The 5,673-nt window shown below is 52.6% G+C and overlaps 1 long non-coding RNA gene across 2 annotated transcripts in view; it reads left to right on the top strand.

Moving 5' to 3' along the window:
• Positions 1-343: 343 nt before the first annotated feature.
• Positions 344-5,673, top strand: part of LOC106891776 — a 7,655-nt gene continuing 2,325 nt past the window's right edge. The window contains exons 1-4 of one of the 2 annotated variants that reach the window (XR_001412782.1): positions 344-1,048; positions 2,148-2,310; positions 3,254-3,360; positions 3,710-3,822. This is a non-coding gene — a long non-coding RNA (uncharacterized LOC106891776). Of the gene's footprint in view, positions 1,049-2,147; positions 2,311-3,253; positions 3,823-5,673 lie in introns of both variants that reach the window. The other variant, XR_001412781.1, reaches the window with a different exon arrangement.

Raw genomic sequence — 5,673 nt, 5'->3', positions numbered from 1 at the left:
CCAGTGGCTGCAGTTGGACACCTACTATGCACCATTTGTACTGGATAAAGAGTGTTTGTGTGGGGAGCTGAGGAGATGTGCTTAACTCAGAAATAGCTCTTCCTTGGAAAGCTTAAGGGCTGAATCACACTGTGTTGGCTCAGTTTTTAGCAGACAAGCTCTCACATATGCCTCCCTGTAGGCGAAGAGTCGTCACTGGCATCAGGATTAGCAGCCAGGTTCCTTCCCTTTTGAAAAGTAGAGAATAATGATGCTGAAGGCTAAGGCTGACTTTAAACACCTCCCCGGGCAGGAGGTGGCTCAGGGCTGGAGGCTTAGGGAGGTGGGCTAGCTCAGAAATAGCTCTTCCTTGGAAAGCTTAAGGGCTGAATCACACTGTGTTGGCTCAGTTTTTAGCAGACAAGCTCTCACATATGCCTCCCTGTAGGCGAAGAGTCGTCACTGGCATCAGGATTAGCAGCCAGGTTCCTTCCCTTTTGAAAAGTAGAGAATAATGATGCTGAAGGCTAAGGCTGACTTTAAGCACCTCCCCGGGCAGGAGGTGGCTCGGGGCTGGAGGCTTAGGGAGGTGGGCTAGCAAAACTGGGAGCTGGAAGGGTCTGCCTGCGTCCATGCTTCGTCTGCACTGGCCCCCCTGTTCCTCTCTGTTCAAAAGGATAACGTTCCCCAAAATTGAGCTTTGTTATTGCAAAGATGGGGACAAACTTGGCTGCTTAGCTCAAGATCCTCGCGGCATTAACCACTCCACTGCCACCTGTGAAGCTGGGAAGACAAGAGCCAGCCCTGACGTATCCATGGTTGGTTGCCCTGAGTCAACTGGAAATACTGGTGACGTGGAGAAATAGGACCACCAGAGGAAAATCTGGAAACCTGGGAGGGGAGAAGAGCTATTGAGCTGAGGTGCTGCCTGAAACTAAAAGCACACGAGAGACAACACTGGCGTGACAGACACCGGTGAGCTCGGAGCAGCCGGCGGAGTCTGCCTGGTAAAGACTGCAGGACCAGAAATGCAAATATACACAGACACTTCTTTTCCCTGGAACACAATGTAAGTTGATGCCTAGTCCTTAAATACATACTAGAGCTGATTCCCAGCAGTCAGAGGAGGTCTTGGGGGGAAAGGGGATGAGGGAACTAGTGCTAAGTTTTTCTATTTAGCTCAAGAAACAAATTATAGATGGGGATTCTAAGACACTTCCGAGGTGCAGAATTTTTATGGATCTATGCTTTCAGACTCGTGGCCTGCTGCTGCAGTAACATTAGTTTTGGAGCCTGCCCTCCAGGTTGTGGACTCGAGCACTGCCAGTCTCGCAAGAAATGCAGATTGGGAGTTCCTGAACCAACTGGTGGCTGAGAATGAGTCAGGGGAATGACCTTGCAGCGACAGCCCATGGTACAGCTCCCAGAGCCCTGCCAGCAGAAACGGCACCGGCAGCTCGGAGCTGGTGAAACCATTTTGTGAGGTTCCCACCTTGGCCGTGTCTGCTGCCTTTGCACCAAGACTTTTGGGTGAATGAGAACAGAATAGAGCATTCCCTTCTCGTTCCAGAACAAAAGCATCTTCGCAACCCAGGCTTGGGAGTACCTACACCGGGATGCAGATACAAGATATGGGAACTCATCTCTCTTGCCTGCATCTCTGCCCATTAGCATCAGCGATACAGATACTTAACTGACTAAAATCTTACCCTTCTCCCCAACCACACCCGTATTAAACTGTAAGAAAACACCGTAGACAAGTTTTAGAAAAATAATACGTGGCAGCATTGTATTTTCTGGCCAGGTCTGGAAGTGATTTGTTAAGAGGAGTGAGGGTAGAATATTTGGCATTGGGACATTTTAATGAATTTTCCCAAATAAGAAAAGCAAAGCGTTTGCTTGTAGGCTTTAAGCTTCTCACAGCATCAGTAAAGCTCCTGACACAGAGCCCAGCGCTGTGTTTGTGTGACATGGAAATGAACAGCAGCAGCGCTGCAGGCTCAGAGTCTACTCTGTGAGCAACAAAATGGCTTGGGGTGCTGCTGTGTTCGTTCCAGCTCCTTCCTTTGTGGGTGGCGAAAATAGGTGGGTGCTGATATTCCTGCCACTTCAGGGATGGTCGCGACCTTTAGCGCTGATATTAAATTAATGTTTCTAACCCTATTCAGGCTTGTGCCCTCATCAGCTCAACTCCATCGAGTGCAGGAGAGGAACCAAGAGCAAAATCGGGCTGCGTCACAGATGTAACATGACCATCAGCAAAACAAGTGCAGGAGGAGATCATGGCTGTCTCGTCCCTCAGAGCCTTCCACAGCGAAGGAGAATCAGACGGTAACGCTTTTTACATTCTATGTCGTGAGCATTTGCAATCCTTTAACTTTCTTTACCAAATTTTGCCGTCCTCGAACAGTCAAAACTCCCCAGAAAATGGCACGTATTTTGCCAACGGACCCCGGCGCATTAACGAACACTGCGTCATAATGCCGCACCGAGGCTGAGGGATGTCACAAACCCCCCTTGACAAAGGCAGGAAACCAGGATACGGAAAAATGAATCAGCTTACACAATTATCACACACACACCAGTGTCGGAGGGAGGAAGAAATCACAGCTTTCCCCAGTCCTTTTTGCGCCAATGCGCAGGGAAACCATTATGGACCAGTTACCCACGTAGAGCTCCCATACAGTATCCATACCAGCCCTATGCGCAAAAAACCTACAGAAATACGCCCTGTCCCCTTCTTAGCCTGGTTTCCTCCCAGTCCCACAGCTTTACCTGCTGCCAGCAACCTCAGTTTCTGAGTAAGGAGATTTACAGCTGAAGTTTAACATTTGAAATAACTCCCCTTTTATCTCTGTCCCCTTCCCCTCCCTGCGTTTAGTCGCGATTAAACTATCGCTGCGGCAAAACGACGGTAGCGAAAGAATAAAACCAAAGGCATCCCTAGGCTGAACACAGACACTCACAAAGCAACTATAACCAGTGGCCAGTTGCACCTCCTTCCAAAGGACCGAGAAACACCATTAGGAAGCACTAATTTTGCAGATTCATGGGGTCCTCCGCCCCACAACTGCGACGGGGGAAAAGGCAAAGGGTTTTTCCGCTCCGGCAGCGCTCGGTTAAACAGACTCAACCCACCCCACTTCCACGCAACCACACATCGTTTCTGAGCCCAGCTCCTGGCCGTACAGCGTTACCTCCATGGCTGCCTTGGGCTGTTGTATATGTGTGTGAGTGTGTGTGTGTGTATTTATGCCTGTCCATCTTGCTGCAGGGACCACCGTCGTTGCTGCTATTCCTGTTGTTCCCCTGCTCTGCGGAACTGGCGCTGCAGGAGGCAAGGATGCTCCAAGGGAGCCAGCTCCAGCCAGCGAAGGCTCAGTGAGTCAGGAGGGGTTGTGACGACTGCAGTAAGAGGCTGAAATTCCCTACGGAATCTGGCAGAAAAGGAAGGGGAGGCAAGAAAGGTGGAGATGGGAAAGAGAGGGGGGAAAAAAAAAGTGGGGAGTGGCACCTATATGCCTGTTTTTCTGTTTCCTTCCCCTGTCCCTGCCACCGCACTGCCGTTGGAAATGGCATCCTCCCCTCTACGGCACTGCGCAACGGAACGGAGCCGGGGGGAAAAACCGCAGCGCGGTACGGCCTTTTGTAACCCAACCACCAAAATTCGGTGGGGGTGGGTGTACGACTGGAAATCTAGCCCTTCTCTCTCTCTCCCTCTCTCTCTCAGGCTGCCCATCAGGGGCCAGGCTGCTGCCGAGGCGCTGGATGCGGCGGACGCAGAACGTCTGAGCCCAGTGGTTGTTGCTAAACAACCGGACCTGACGCCGGAGATGTCAGCCAGTGAGTAATATAGATTAAATGCTTATGCTGCCGTATCCTTAAAACTTAGTTTAAGCCTCGTTAGGATGAAAGGCTATGGAATAATGTTCCCTGCTTGTACGAGAAAGCAAAGTTACCGCTCCACTGCATAAATCGGGAGACTTCCTCGGCCAGAAGGACCAAGCTCAAAGCTGGTTGTGTCCTCAGCACTTCCCAGGCAGAGTAGCCATCTTCATTGCTGGTCGCTTTAAGAAGAGAGGTGGAAAAAATAGTATAGTAAATGGTTAAGAGAGAAAAATGTTCTCCCCTTCATGTCCTTATCCTCTCTCTGGAGCTGCTCTCTGCCCTCGGTCTCCCGTTCATCCTTCCCCAATCCTTCTTCAGTCCCTGCTTTCTAACAGTGTTATTTCTTTTGCAAACCTTTCCAGCCCTGTCCCTCAGGCTGTCTTCAGCCCTCACCGAGCCTGTGGCAAACTCAAACTTAAGCAAACAAAAGCCGAGTTTGGGCAAGAGTCTTTTTCACCTCTTCAGTTATTCCCACGGCATAATTTCCAGGTGCAATCCCTGCCCCGAGCAGTTTACAGTCAACCGCCTTATGAGAGAGAAGGAGGAAAGCAAGCGAGTGAGGAGAAAAGCCCCAAACCCCATGACTTTCCCCTTCCCCGTGGTTTGCAGCTCTGACACGTCATCCTCAGGACGGCAGGGCGAGACAAAACCTCCCCGGGGTGCGGGATCCAGCACCCGCCGAACCCGGTGGGGAAATACCACTGTCCTGTCTGCTGCAGGGAGCAGGATGGGCAGGGAGGAGGCAGAGAACGGGCAGGGAGAAGGCAGAGGATAAGCAGGGAAAGGGCAGGGAGAAGGCAGAGGATAGGCAGGCAGCAGGCAGGGAGAAGGTAGGGAACGGGCAGGGAGAGGGCAAGGAATGGGCAGGGAATAGGCAAGGAGAAGGCAGGGAACAGGCAGCGGGCAAGGAGAAGGCAGAGAGTGGGCAGGGAATAGGCAGAGACCAGGCAGGGAACGGGCAGGAAATAGGCAGGATGGAGGCAGGGAAGAGGCAGAGAACGGGCAGGGAAGGGGCCAGGAACAGGCAGAGAAAGGGCAGGGAGCTGGCAGAGAACAGGCAGGGAAGGGGCAAGGAATAGGCAAGGAGCAGGCAGGGAAGAGGCAGGGAATAGGAATGGAGCAGGCAGGGAGTAGGCAGGGAATAGGGAATAGGTAGGGAAGAGGCAGGGAGCAGGCAGGGAATAGGGAATAGGCAGGGAGCGGGCAGAGAACGGGCAGGGAGCAGGCAGGGAATAGGGAATGGGCAAGGAATAGGCAGGGAGCGGGCAAGGAGCAGGCAGGGAATAGGGAATGGACAGGGAGCAGGCAGGGAATAGGGAATAGGCAGGGAGCAGGCAGGGAATAGGGAAGAGGCAGGGAATAAGCAGGGAATAGGGAATGGGAATAGGGAATGGGCAGGGAGCAGGCAGGGAATAGGGAATAGGGAACAGGCAGGGAGCAGGCAGGGAGCTGCCGGCACTTTGAAGCAAGTGCAAATCAGCGTGGAGGTTTGACACCCAGCCCTCGGCCAATCCGGGAGGGCTTTTCACCTGCCATCACCTTCTCCGCCAATGGGAGGGCGCCTGCGGGCCCTGAGCCCTCCCCGGCCAATGGGGAGCCGGCTCCGCCACTCGGTTAATGATGCAGCAGTACAGGGAAGACTATCACATGTGAGCTGGCCGCCTGCCAGCATGGAGACACGGAGAGAGCAAGGTAAACAACTTTCCAACGCCAAAATGATGACATTTAATCCCTAAATGCTGGCTTCCCGTCTCGACTCATCCTTAACCCCTTTCGGCTGGGGTGGAAGCCTCTGGAAGGTGGCCC

The sequence above is a fragment of the Calidris pugnax genome, unplaced genomic scaffold, assembly GCF_001431845.1.
Source record: "Calidris pugnax isolate Ruff unplaced genomic scaffold, ASM143184v1 scaffold91, whole genome shotgun sequence".
Classification (NCBI taxonomy): domain Eukaryota; kingdom Metazoa; phylum Chordata; class Aves; order Charadriiformes; family Scolopacidae; genus Calidris; species Calidris pugnax.
This window is presented reverse-complemented; position numbering and strand designations above follow the sequence as displayed.